Raw genomic sequence first — 14,918 nt, forward strand, 5'->3', positions numbered from 1 at the left:
TATTGTAACTGTGTTACAGTGTTAAAAAGCATCAATACTTCTCTTTAAAGCCCATTCTGTCCTCAGCAGGCTTGGATGCATTCATTGTGGAGGAGTTCACTGGAGAACAGTTACAAGTCAACCTTTAGTTCCCAGCGGAGTCATGCTAAGCTGGACCGTGGAACATGACCAGAGGCTGGCCATTCTACACGGTCATTTAACTTCTTCCAGTAACTCATTAACTATTTGTATTCCTGCAGTCACGATCGCGTGCCTGTGCGTAGACTCTCCCAAATGTGTTTGAAGGTGGGTACTCTTTTGCCCTCTCAGGCACCCTGATGGTAAGCTGCCTTGTATTCACTGAGACGGTCCCTCCAGTGTTTGTCTTGGCACGCACGCAAACTTTGGACTTCAAATTTGTGCAAAACCTTTCAGCTGAACTTTGTCTCGTGATTCATTTCTTATAACAACTTGGCACCCACTCAAATATGCGCACGGAAACAGTGGTGTGCTGCTGAATTCTAAACGTCCATTTAAAAGGCAATGAGATTGGCATTAAGGTGGCGGTTGCCTCAGAACGACAAGTTTGTTGACCTGAGCAAAGGGTTTAATGTCTAGATACAATTTTTTCCAAAAAAAAGGTGATATTTTCATAAGTTCTTTAACATGAAAATCCCAGCTTGCCAAAAAAAAAAAAAAAATTAAGCCGGGCAGTGGTGGCGCACGCCTTTAATACCCGGGAGGCAGAGGCAGGCAGATTTCTGAGTTCGAGGCCAGCTTGGTCTACAGAGTGAGTTCCAAGACAGCCAGGGCTACACAGAGAAACCCTGTCTCGAAAAAGCTAAAAAACAAAACAAACAAACCAAAAAAACCCAGCTTGGCTCAGGCACTTAAGATGGTGGAGACAGGAGGATCAGGAGTTCAAGGCCCCTGCAGATCCTGCCTCAAAACCAAAACAAAACAAGGACAAGAAGGGGGAGGGGGGGAGGAAAAGCTAACCCACTTGGCAACAATGTAGACATGTGTTTCAGTCTTGTATATCTTTTCTCCCGTAGTGTATGAGTACATCAGTAAAAAAGAAAATACAAAGAAAAGTATCTGTTAATTTAAAGAAATACTTAAATTGTACTACAATTAAAGAACTACAGACAGCCCTGCCTGGCCCGAAACTCTGCCTTGAATTCACAGAGCTCTGCCTGACTGTCTGCTGAACTTGTGGGGGCAGGGTGGAAGGTGTTAAAGGCATGTCCCACAAAACGTCTTTTTCTCCCCACCCCCCGTTTTTTGTTGTTGTTGTTGTTTTGAGACAGGGTTTCTCTGCATAGCCCTGGCTGTCCTGGAACTCACTCTGTAGACCAGGCTGGCCTCCAACTCAGAAATCTGCCTGCCTCTGCCTCCTGAGTGCTGGGATTAAAGGCGTGCACCACCTCGCCCGGTTTTTCTTCCCCTTTCTTATCCTATCTATGAGTGACACCCTTTTCTTATATAACCGTTTCCTACCTTTGCATGACAGGTTTGTTTTTTTGTTTATTTTTAAAAGGTTCCCCCTGCTTCTCTTATTTTTAGTTAGTTAGTTAGTTAGTTTTTTTGTTTGTTTGCTTGTTTTCAAGACAGGGTTTCTCTGGGCGGCCCTGGCTGTCCTATAATCTGTCTGTCTCTGCCTTCTGAGTGCTGAGGCTGAAGGTGTGCACCACAAACACCTGCCTCCCACCCCCACTTCTTTTTATATAAAATTAGTGATTATAATCTACAGTAAAAGATCAAGAGAAGTAGTCAGGTATGGTGGCTCCTACTTGCAATCCCAGGACCTGGGAGTCTGAGGTCTCGGAGATTTGCAGTGAGCTTGAAACCAGCCGGAGCTACACTGTGAGGGCCAAGACAGCCTGGACTCTGCCTTAAGAACAAAGCCGAGGTCGCTGCAGTTCGTGTGGTGGTGGCAGCGGCGGCTTGGCAGTGCGGCTCCTCGGTGACAGATCCGACGACGCACGCGTCTCCCACCCCGCGCCGCCACGATGCCCAAGAGGAAGGTTAGCGCGGATGGAGCGGCCAAGGCGGAGCCCAAGCGCCGCTCCACGAGGCTCTCGGCCAAGCCCGCCCCTGCCAAGGTGGACGCGAAGCCGAAAAAGGCCGCGGGAAAGGATAAAGCATCAGACAAAAAAGTGCAGATAAAAGGGAAGAGGGGAGCGAAGGGCAAACAGGCTGACGTGGCTGACCAGCAAACCACAGAGCTGCCTGCAGAAAATGGAGAGACGGAAAACCAGAGTCCCGCCTCTGAAGAAGAGAAGAGAAAGAAGAAGAAGTCCGACTAAGCATCCATCACGTCTGTCAGTGGTCCCGCCTCCCTTCTTGTACAATCCAGAGGAATATTTTTATCAACTATTTTGTAAGTGCGAGTTTTTTAGTAGCTCTAGAAACATTTTTAAAAGGTGAGGGGATCCCACCTCATCCCATTTTTTAAGTGTAAATGGTTTTTTTAAGAGGTTAAATCATTTGCTGGTTGTTTATTTTTTGGTACAACCAGAAAATAGCAGGATACTGAATCAGGAGAGGCTGTGACTGTCTCGGGGGTCACCATAACATTCCGTAGATGGGGCTAGTTTTATATCCTATAATACAAAGCATACTAAATGGCAATTTGGCGTCTCAGTCGTGCATTTGTGTCTGGAATATTTTCAGTTCTATCTGGTCCTGTGTTTCTAGTAGAACCATTTTGTAAGAAAGCCAGTCCTTGGCCCTTGCCCTGTCAGAACTGTGACGTCTGTGGTCATGGCAGTCCATTTTCCTAACAGTTGTGATAATGTGCTGTGAAAGATGGAAATCCTGAGTCTGTTCTGTGTGTGGCGTAACATTGTGAATTGGTGGAACTGAGGAATACAGGCATTTGGCTGTTAAGAGAGGTCTTGGGGGAACTTGCTGAGTTTGAGGCTGGAACATCACTGGAATAAGTTCAAAGAAAAACAATATGTAGCTCTTCATTTGTGCACATGAACACAATGTGACTTCAGAGTTTGGGTACGTGAACACAGTATATGGCTCTTTTTGGGTACGTGAATAAGAATTGGAATGTCTGTACTCTGCTCCTCAACCAATAAAATCTGTTGTGAAAGAGTAAAAAAAAAAAAAGAACAAAGCCGAGCCGGGCGTGGTGGCACACGCCTTTAATCCCAGCACTTGGGAGGCAGAGGCAGGCGGATTTCTGAGTTCGAGGCCAGCCTGGTCTACAAAGTGAGTTCCAGGACAGCCAGGGCTACACAGAGAAACCCTGTCTCGAAAAACCAAAAAAAAAAAAAAAAAAAAAAAAAAAGAACAAAGCCAAAAAATTCCCCTCCAAAAATATTAGTTCTGCTTCATTTAGTTCATATCATACTTTTGCGACCACTGTCATTACTTTATAATGTCATTTAAATTCTTGAAAAAGAATAAGACTTCCTTAACGTTGTGGATAAAGATACCTAGAAAGTCTACACTAAGTGTATCCGAATGTTCCAGGAACTATCATAATAAGTTAACCACTAGTACACAATCAACATTAATTTACAACTACTGGAAGAATAACTGTTGCCACCAAAAACCGTGATGTGGTACACTGTTCTAAGAGAGAAAACTTTTTTGGTCAGCTCATCTGAGCAGCATCAAGCAATAGTGTGACTCCATTCCCGTCAGACATTTACAACATAATACACAAGTATTTTCAGTTGTGTGTGTTCAGACAATGTATAATGCTGCCCTTTCAACCACAGTTATTTCTGAGAGTAAACAGGAGGTATCATGAGAATCCAGCACGTTAGTGAAAGACCTGGTGTCACTGTGGGTCTTTACCAGCGAGCTTTCCAGAGCATTTGGTACAGAACAGATTAGATCTTATTTTTGCATCCTTGAGTTCTCTTTGCATTGTGAGACATACTCCAGTTATCATTGCCAGGAGAGGGCTTGTTTTTGTTCTCTTTAAAAATTTTCCAAAATAAATATGAAACATTTTTACCAAAAGAAACAGAGAGGACAGCCAAGAAGCAGGAAGGCAAGCTAGCCAAGCTGGCAGGCAGGCAGGCAGGAAGGAAGGAAGCAGGAAGAGAGAGCTGAGGAAAACTAGATAATTTATAAAGATTTCTCTCATGGGTAAATACAATTTAGTTTGAGTTTCTTGTGAGAATGGGAAAGTTTATCCAGTGTGTGGCTTGGTAATCATGTCAGAAGTTATCAAAACAATGCCAGGGCAAGTCTCCTAGGAAGTGAGATGCCCAGTGCTCTCCCGGTTGTGGTAGATTGCAACCAGGCAGCCTCTACCTCTTAATTCTCCTGAGAGCTGAGGTTCCAGGTTACGCCATCACTCTAGGGCTCCACGTTGATTAAGGTATGGACAATGAGTCTTCCCAAAGATTCCTAGTGGGGGCTCTGTATAAGTTCATACATTCAAACCAGAATTTTTTTTATTTTGACAGCATAAGACATTTAAACTTTTGACAGTTTAATTCTGTATTTGTGAATTCATCATAGAAAGAGTCTTGCATAAGGAAGTTAGATATAATGTAAGAGAATATTACATCAAGTACAGTACATTTCATTAATTAGAAACTTACATTAGTATCAAAAATGGTATTTTCAATGGATGGACATGCTTGGGGAGAACGGGAAACAGTTTGACAGGAGTATAATTGAACAACAAAATTATTTTGTCTCGTTTTCCCTCAAGACAGGGTTTTTCTGTGTAACCCTGGCTGTCCTGGAACCTGTTCTGTTGACCAGGCTGGCCTCAGAATTTGCAGAGATCCACCCGCCTTTGCTTCCTAAGTGTTGGGCATCAACTGTGTATGCCACCGCTACCTGGTGACAAAATTCTTTTTTAAAGACATTTCAAGGCCTATGGATAAACATCAGTTGACACAGGGATTTCTTTACTGATAGACCCAGGCTACCTCTGTAATGTTTCAAGACCTCCAAATCAAGTTGGCCTTTCTCTTTCTACTTCCCCTAAAGTGCATGGTGTGCCATGTCAGAGGTGAGTAAGCATAGAGTCACCCTCCTGTGTGGAAGGAAGGGGAGGGGCAGAGGTGGTGTAGACAGAGGTTTCTCTCTTGTGGGGGGTTGGGGGGGGGCACATTCCATCATTTGTTTTGGATGGTTTTGTATTCTGCTGCCCTGGGTAACCTGGAAAACTGGCTTCCAACCCACAGCAAGCTTCCTGCCTCTTAGGTACAAGGATTGTAAGTGTGGGCTACCCTGGCACTACTCATTGCTTATCTTGCTTTATGATGTTTATGAACAATAAAACAGAATGTGAAATCATTTCTTTTTTTTTTTTTTTTTTTTTTTTTTTTGGTTTTTCGAGACAGGGTTTCTCTATAGCCCTGGCTGTCCTGGAACTCACTTTGTAGACCAGGCTGGCCTCGAACTCAGAAATCCACCTGCCTCTGCCTCCCGAGTGCTGGGATTAAAGGCGTGCGCCACCACGCACGGCTGTGAAATCATTTCTTAACAAGTATCTTCCTTCTTTCTTTTCTTTTCTTTTTCTTTCTTTCTTTCTTTTTTTTTTTTGGCAGAGTCTCAGGTAGCTCAGGCTGGCCTTGAACTTGCTATGTAGCCAAAGTTGCCTTTGAAGTCTTGATTTGATTCCCATCTCAGTCTCCCGAGTACCATTCCTCAGGCTTTGTACCTAGGCTGAGCTTGAACCTATGGGCAACCTACCTTACTCCTCTAAATGCTGTGAGTCTGGGCCTGAGCCATCGTCCCTGCTTACAATTCCAAATCCGACACAGCTTATTAAATTCTGAATACTGAAGCTTCATATTCAAGCAGTATTGCCAAACTGGTTTTTTATTTAAATACATCAAACTATATGTGCTCCCACCTAAAATTTGCAAATATCCATTATATATATTTTCACTAAACCTGGGTATTTTATTTTATTTTATTTTGTCTTTTTTTTTTTTTTTTTTTTTTAATCTGGAACTAAAGCTAAATGAAGAAATGTTTTTTGTAAGCCAGACGTGATGTTCCATGCTTGTAATCTTAGCACTCGTGAGTTAGGCACAGGAAGATCAGGTGTTCAAGGATAGCTTCAACTACACTGTGAGCCAGTCTGGACTACATGAGACTCTGCCTCAAAGAAACATGATAAACAACAGTGTGGTCGTTTGAATAGGTACGGTCCTCATAAACTCATCTGTCTGAATGCTTGGCCACAGGAAGTGGCACTAGTGGGAGGTGTGGCCTTGTTGGAGGAAGCAAGTCATTGTGCAGACATTCTTTGAGGTCTCCTATGATCAAGCTATGCCCAGTGTGGCACACAATCTGAGGCTGGCCTTGAATTTACGGAGATCTGCCTGCCTCTGCTTCCCTAGTGTTAGGACTGAAGTCATGTCCGACTGTGCCCTGTCCAATAATATATTTTTGTTTTGAAAGAGACGAGAGGAGGCTATGGCTGGAGTACATTGGATGCTCCTGGGTGTGACTATTACTGATCAGCACCTTGGAGACCCCTTGCCACAGAAAAGAGTGATGCCTTACCTCAGGGGGACACAGGACAGTGTGCTGCACTTGATTCTTGTGCTCCATCCTCCCCAGAAGTTGTATTTAGAGGCACCGGCCACTGTGCCCAGCTCCGAAATTTATTTTTAAAAACGGAGAAACACCGCGGTACTAGTTTAACAGAAGTGCTTTGCTAACATGGGAAGGACTAGAAGTCCCTGAGCTAGACAGGCAGGGCAGGAAGTTACCGCAAAGATGAAAAGTTCCTGCTAATGACGATCAGGAGCCCTGGCAGCCCCTTGCAGAGCTAACACAGTAACTTCTGCCCTGGCCACACCAAGGGCGGGGAGGGCTGAGAGGCAGTTGCTCACATGGGGTCGGAGAGGAAGGAAGAGAGAAAAGTCAGGGCTCAAAAAGACTCAGAATTTCTTCCGTGTTTTTGATCTAAAAGTTTCGTTCAACGTCTAAACATAATTGATATAACTTGAACCCTGCTGCTTTTTTTTTTTTTTTTTGATTAGAAAGGAAATATTAATTGCTGTGCCTTGCACCTCACAGGGTGGTTCCTGGGATGTTCTGCACTTCGTTAGCCAGCTACCAACAGCTCAATTAAAAATCAGAATTATAAATAGGCAGAATGAGGTCTCGGGTTTAGATCTTTTTAGCCAAAAAATAAAAAAATGAAAAAATGAAAAAGATAGTAAGATGAAACTAGAATACTGAAATGATCTCTAAAACTTGAACAGTCCTTATACTAATGGCTCTACTTTTGCAAATATCTGAATTTTTTATAATGAGATGAAATCTGTTTTTCTTTTTGAAAATTAATGTTTTAATCAGCATACAACGCAGTATGTCTCATTATGACAAATTCATAAGGCTTTACTCTTAGTCACCACCTTTTCCCCACTGTCCCATTCCATTCCTTTCATTGTAGCCCTCTGGTCTCCATCCCCCACCAATTTCTTTTGTTTGTTTGTTTGTTTTCTGGGGTTTTTTTTTTGTTTGTTTGTTTTTCAAGACAGGGTTTCTCTGTGTAGCCCTGGCTGTCCCAGAACTCACTCTGTAGATCAGGGTGACCTCAAACTCAGAAATCTGCCTGCCTCTGCCTCCCAAGTGCTGGGATTAAAGCTGTGCGCCACCACTGCCTGGCTTTCTCTATCTATCTCTATCTCTATCTCTATCTCTATCTCTATCTCTATCTCTATCTCTATCTCTATCTCTATCTCTATCTCTATCTCTACCTCTACCTCTATCTCTATCTCTCTATCTATCTCTATCTCTATCTCTATCTCTATCTCTAGCTCTAGCTCTAGCTCTAGCTCTATCTCTTCCTCTCTCTCCCCCTCCTTCTCTCTCTCTCTCTCTCTCTCTCTCTCTCTCTCTCTCTCTCTCTCACCAGAGTTCTGCTCCACAGCCCAGCTTGGCTATATGAAAAGAACTAAGATGCTCATATCCTTCTTAGTGCGTCAAAAACTCTATCTCACATTGAATCTGCTGCTCTAGTTACATACACAACAAAATTAAATAAAAATATTTTGCTCCATGGCCTGAGATTTGCACACCCCAATCCTGACAGTTTCTTTCATTCCTCTGACTCACTAGGTCACACCATCGTCCTCCCAGCTCATGGCCCGTGTGTGGTGTGTGTTTGTGTGTATGTTTGTATGTGTGTGTACTTGTGTGTTTGTGTCTGTGTGTGTCTCTCTTTCTGTCTCTCTGTGACAAAGTGCCTGTTTGGGTGTGTATGTTTGTATGTGTGTGTACTTGTGTGTTTGTGTTTGTGTGTCTGTGTGTGTCTCTCTTTCTGTCTCTCTGTGACAAAGTGCCTGTTGGGTGTGTATGTTTGGCCAGGTGCTGGCCTGTTCCTCTCTCTCTTGAGATCTCACTTCACAAGGATGTGTTACTGCCTCTGTGCACCTGTACTAGTGGCCCTAGTTTCCATATTCTATTCTGTTATTTCATTAAAGCACATAAGATGAAAAGGAACTTATTTCAGAGCACTGACGACCTCTCCAATCAGCCTGTACTGTTGGAAAGGTTAAATCGCAGTTCACAGTCGGTGAGCATTAGACTGAAAGTTTGGCCTGGACCACGTGTGCTTCCCTTGGCTTTCTTTAGCTCTACTCAGCTTAGCAACAGTCATGGACAATTGATTATGAATCTTGGGTTGTTACTGCCCCACCCGGCAACCAGAAGAAAGCAATTTCTGAAGAGACGCCCTTTGATATATGCCAGCCAACTGCAATCCTGTCAATATCAGGTGCCCTTAGATACAATAATGAACTCTAGCCCCATGTCAACATCAGAGGAGACTGTGTGAGTACCCAAGGCTCCGTGGGTCGGCAGGAGTCACTGGGAACCTTAGTCACACAGGCAAACATCTTTAATTATTTTTATTTTAAATTGTGTGTGTGTGTGTGTGTGTGTGTATGAAAGTGTGCAGGTGCCTACCTATATAGGGCAGAAGTGTCAGATCACCCTGGAGTTGGAATTACCCGTGGCTGTGAGCCATCCCACGTGGCAGCTGGGACTCAAACTCAGGTTCTCTGTGAGAGCAGTGTGCACTCCTCCACTGAGGTCTCTCTACCCCATCTCTAACATTGTAAACATGAAGCAAGCAAGGCATATGGAAGACCACTAAAAACCGCATACAATTCCAGATGCACATAAGCCAGCCCTTACAATGATGAATCTGCAGTCATTTTGCCTCTGGATTTTTGCCAGTACGAGTTTAAGCCTTCCCAATTCATTTAACCCCTCCTTTCCCAAAGAAAACCACCGCCCTACACTCGGTGTGTATGCATAAATGTTTTACACACACATGAGTTCTGTATAGTGTTATTCTAAACTTTTATAAGTGATACAAATTATTCTGCAAACCACTTTTTAAGATTAAAATTCCATTAAAAATTAAATGAGCTCAGAATTTTTTTAAATTAAGCTAATTCATTTATTTTATGTATTTGAGTATTTACTTTTAATGCAAGGCCTTGCTTCTGTAGCCCTGGATGACCTCAGACTTGCTTTGTAGCTCAGGCTGACCTAAAAAATTCCTTACACTCCTGCCTCAGCCGCCTGGGTGGGATGCTCCGATTCCCTGTTCACTGAAGTTCTTTAGTAAAACAGAATATTCCCTTCTCCATCTATAATAAGATGGGACATTTTGTCTCTGACCCTGTTCCTGCCAGAGAGATGAAACCGTAAGAATTTGGGAGGGTTAGGAGTAGGTGTCTCTTGTTCTTAATGAGGCCACTCCTGCGTAGGCGCCTAGAGGCTCAGCATGGGGGATCGTCGTCAGAAAGCCCAGGCCTTAATCAGAAACTTGAAACATTCAGTGCCATCTCCAGTGTCTTAGGAGAAGGCAAGGGTTGGAGACTTGAGTTACTCTCCATAATAGCCACGTCCGCAGCAATCCACGAAGACGCGCTGTTGATGTGGCTCAGGGATCACGTGATTTTGGTTCCTAGACCCCACCTTGGAAGGAGCTCGCAAAGTTGCCGGCTGACCTCTGTTGGTCGGAGTTCTGCCCACCTCAGGGCACAGCCAACAGGGAGGCGAAACTCAGGGAGTTTGCTGCCCTCATCCCACGGCATTGCTGGGCCTGCGCTGGGCTTCAGGGAAGCACCGAGACACTGCTCTGGGGAAACTGCTTACTGTTCCACCGAACAGACACGCAGGACAAACAGACTTCTACTCCATGCATTCATATACCACACTTACATCACACATACACTAGCAATAATCATCAACTAGTTCATATAACACACGTACACACATGACACACACACAGAATACTCACAAACTAGATTTAAACCTAAGTCCTCAAAGATCGGAGTGTTAGCCGGGCGTGGTGGCGCACGCCTTTAATCCCAGCACTCGGGAGGCAGAGGCAGGTGGATTTCTGAGTTCGAGGCCAGCCTGGTCTACAAAGTGAGTTCCAGGACAGCCAAGGCTACACAGAGAAACCCTGCCTCGAAAAACCAAAAAAAAAAAAAAAAAAAAAGATCGGAGTGTTGGGACACAAGACAGCCCCTGCTAAGGCAGAAGGATCACAAGTTTGCAGTTACCTGGGCAACTTAACATGCTTATTTTAATAAACAAATACATAAAGAAATAGGTCTGTGTGTAGCTCCGTGGTGGAGTGCTTGCCTAGGGTGTAATAGGCTCTAAATTAATCTCCGAAGCCATTAAAATTCCGAAAATATCTCTCAAGAGGCTTCTCAGAGACAGCAGACCTCAGCATCACAGGACACAGGAGCTTGAAGACTTGAAGTTGGGACTCCTTAAGACTTACTAGTTTCCCCCTGGCTGTTCACTTATCACCTTTTGTTGTTGTTGTTGTTTTGTTTGTTTTTTTTGTTTTTTTGAGACAGGGTTTCTCTGTGTAGCCCTGGCTGTCCTGGAACTCACTCTGTAGACCAGGCTGGCCTCGAACTCAGAAATCTACCTGCCTCTGCCTCCAAGTGCTGGAACTAAAGGTGTGCGCTACCACTGCCCGGCTCACTTATCGCCCTTTAAATTTTCCTTTCTCTTTATTCAGAGAGAGAAAATCTCATGGAGGCCAGGCTGACCCCAGACTCACTGTATAGCAGAAGGTGACCTTGAGTCCCAGATCCTCCTGCCTCTAACAGAAGAGTGGAGATCACACACGCTCACTACCACAGTCTCCACTGTCACCTTCATCAGAAGAAAAGAGACGGTGTTGTGGGAACTAGTACCTACCTACGTGGAGAACACATAGAATATTCCAGAAATATTTAAGACTCATGAATTTCAACATAAGACCAAAAGAACCTAGGCCCATTAGGAAATTAGACACTTCTCCCATAACCCAGGCTGGCAGGAACTGTGGGGGTCCCCTGCCTCAGTTTCCCAACTGCTGGGATTACATTTGCGAGCAACCACACTGGCCTGAGTAGATTTCTTACTTCCTTAAACAATTCAGTGTAGCAATGGATCTAATAATCCCTTTGAAGAAGGATTTGACCATAAATGATATTTTTTAAAAAATTATAATATTCTCTGGGTGGAAAATTCATGGTCACTACTAAATGCTATGTCAGAACTCAGGCCATGCATGAGGCGTGTGAGGAGATTTCTGAGTCTGTGAGAAAGCTCCAAGTAAGCAAGACAAGGGTCTTGTCCCCTCTGCTCCTCCGTAGCACAGATTTGTACTGACACAGCCTTTTCTTGCCCTCCAGGGTGTAGGAAGTACAGGTTTGGCTTCAGACCACCCCAAGTCTTTCCCATTATCATTCAGAATGGCATTTCCAAGAGCGAGTTGTCCTCGTGACTGTACAGCCTCAACTCATGTGACCTTGCCCTTGTGACAGTATTGTGACTGTATACAACTTCACTTGAGTGAACTTTGCTCACGACGCTGACTAACTACTGAATTACCCTCAGAAAGGCAGTTATCAGAGACTTTCATCCACCTCATTTTTAGGCTCCGTTCTCCCAGGTTCATGCCACCAACTAAAGCAACTATGCTTTGCTTTGTTATGGAAGTCACAAGTAAAGAATTTTTTTTTAAAAGGTGGAGGTTTCTTTTTATTGTTGTTGTTGGTTTTTTTTTTTTTTTTTTTTTTTTTCCCGAGACAGGGTTTCTCTGTATAGACCTGGCTGTTCTGGAACTCACTTTATAGACCAGGCTGGCCTTGAACTCAGAAATCCACCTGCCTCTGCCTCCCAAGTGCTGGGATTAAAGGAGTGTGCCGCCACACCTGGCTGGAGGTTTCTTTTTAATTAATCAACAAAACAAAACAAAACAAAACCAACTTCTTTTGAGAGACATCTCACTGTGTAGGCTTGATTGGTCTGGAACTTGCTGTGCAGACAAGGCTGGTCTCAAACTCATAGAGGTCTGCTGCCTATACCGCCTGAGTGCTAGGCTTAGATGTCCACCACCATGTCCATCCTAATTTATTTTTGTTTTTATTCAAATTCTCTCTCTCTCTCTCTCTGTGTATGTGTGTGTGTGTGTGTGTATGTGTGTTGTGTGTGTGTTTGTGTGAGAGAGAGAGAGAGAGCAATCTGTAGATCAGGCTGGCCTTGATCTCAGAGATCTGCCTGCTGATGCCTCCCAGAGTGCTGGGATTAAGTGTTTATGCCACCACCATCGCCTGGTACAGTGTGTGTACTCTTGACCGATGAACCGTCTCTCCAAACCATAACTGGAAGTGTTCTCTAAAACGAGGATGTAAGATTTTCTCAGCCAAGGTCAATGAACTTGAGATTAACGACCTCTGTCCCAGAGTGTGTCCTTAGGCAGGAGCCTGAGTCACTCCCAGGCTGCTGGAAGTTCAGCTCTCTGCGGGAGATGAGTACAGAATACACACACCGCCACTCTGGAGCAGTCTATGACTCCCGTGCTTGATAACCGCGACCTTAACACCAAGGGCCAAGGATAGGTGAAGGGCTGTGGCTTGCTGAGACAGAACCCCGGTCCTCAAATATCTTTCCTTGTTCTGCAAGAACCTTGGTGACCAACTAGGAACCTTATAAAACAGATACTTGAGAGGGTTGGTTTCCTTAAGGGATCTTGTTATTATTTGAGACGAAGTAGGAGTCAGGCTGGCTTTGAACTGGTAATCTTCCTGCTTGAGGATCCAGGGTATTGGTGTCACAGGTATGTGTTACCTCACCAGGCTGGAGTGTTCCTTAGCTATGTTAAACCTCATTTGTGGGAGTGTTAATATGAGGATATGGTTTAGTCACATGAATTCTGCTTTTCCTTGCAAGCCTAAAGCAAATAACATAAGCTGAGGTGGATGAGGGAACTGCCTCAGTGTAGAGGTGTGCATTCGTTAACATGGTCTTGGTCTTTACTGCTCTCTCACGCTTCAGTTGTTTGCATGCTTATTGATTGATTGATTGATTGATTGGGTCTCACTATGTAACTCTGGCTGTCTTGATCTCATTATGTAGACCAGGTTGGCCTTGAACTCAAAAGAGATCAGCCTGTCTCTGTGCTGAGATCACAGGTGTGTGCCACCACTGCCTGGCTAATGTTTTGTTGTTGTTGTTGTTGTTGTTAATGTCTAAGTCATGTGACCTGCTCAGTATGTTATAAACTGCCTTTATAATCCAATCTGAGAGTCTCATTGGACTAGGGGGAGGAAGGGAAGTGGAAAGATGGATAATGAGAGGTTGCTGAGAGCTGGTGGGAAGCTGGAGACAGGGCTGGTGTTAGTTGCAGGGAATACAAATCTCCTGGAGGGAGTGGAGTGCCTATTGTGATTCAGGATGCTAAGCCTTCCTCATATAGGGGGTACCACACAGGAGGCCCAGCAGCAGCAGCAGAATCCACAGCTACAACTCCATCAGCGGGCTAGCTCTTCTGGTCAAGTCTCTAGGACAACAGGGGGCATGGTTCTAAAGGCCCAGAGCATGCTGGACACTGCCAGTCTAGAAGAGGAGCAAGAGAGATGCGTCCTGCACAGGGCAATCAGGCAGCCAAGTAATGCGCTCAAACAGACCTGGGTCCTGATGAACCCTGTGGCTGCAAACAGTGTTGACGACATAGGCAGGAAGATACGCAACCTCCACTGCCACAGCCATTCCCACCTCTTGGATCATCTGCCATGGGTTGCCCTGCAGTGGCAGACTCTGGAATTCTCATCCTCCTTGTTCCTCCTACTGTGATCTTGAACCCCACTGTGACCTCCATCCTCCTCTACTTCCCACTGACTTGCGGCATGTTGACAAGGACTGTGCTGAGTCAACAGAAGTGGAAATGGATTAGAAGAGGAATGGGGAACCAAGAACTCAGAGTAGAGTACTGCTCAGCCTCTTGCAGCAAGGACAGTACCTTCAGTGAGGGCCATTGTGTGAAGTGAGGACCATTGTGTGCACTGAGGGCCAGTGTGTGCAGTGAGGCCAGTGCTTGCAATGAGGTCAGAGCCTACAGTGAGGCCAAGTACCTACAATGAGGCCAGTGCCTGCAGTGAGGCCAGTGCCTGCAGTGAGAGCCATTGTGTGCAGTGAGAGCCATTGTGTGCAGTGAGGACCAGTTTGTGCAGTGAGGCCAATGTGTGCAGTGAGGCCATTGCCTACAGTGAGGCCAGTGCCTGCAGTGAGGCCAGTGCTAGTGGCTAGTGTGTGTAGTGAAGGCTAGTGTGTGCAGTGAGGCCAGTGTGTGCAGTGAGGCCAGTGTTTGCAGTGGGATTTCAGAACACAAATGAGGAACCATCTACCCAAGCATATATCTTCAGTACTTTAAAGTAAGTTGTGCTTGAGAACTTGAAAATGAGACAGCATAGTAATCAAAGCCTCTTTAAAACCCAAAGAGCCAAGTTAGGTGGTGGTGATACATGCCTTTAATTCCAGCACTCGGGAGGCAGAGGAAGGCAGATCGTTGTGAGTTCAAGACCAGCCTTGTCTACAGAGCCAGTTGTAGGACAGCCAGGGCTATAGACTGTGTTTCAGAAGGAAAAAAACAAAAACAACCAAAAAGCCACACACGAGAGACG

The 14,918-nt window shown here is 44.8% G+C and overlaps 1 pseudogene; it reads left to right on the forward strand.

Annotated features, from left to right (window-relative positions):
* The first annotated feature begins 1,872 nt into the window (after positions 1-1,872).
* LOC147003768 (non-histone chromosomal protein HMG-14 pseudogene) lies at positions 1,873-3,109 on the forward strand (annotated as a pseudogene).
* The last annotated feature ends 11,809 nt before the right edge of the window (positions 3,110-14,918 follow it).

The sequence above is a fragment of the Mus caroli genome, unplaced genomic scaffold (genome assembly GCF_978045245.1).
Source record: "Mus caroli unplaced genomic scaffold, Mus_caroli_1 scaffold_7, whole genome shotgun sequence".
Classification (NCBI taxonomy): Eukaryota; Metazoa; Chordata; class Mammalia; order Rodentia; family Muridae; genus Mus; species Mus caroli.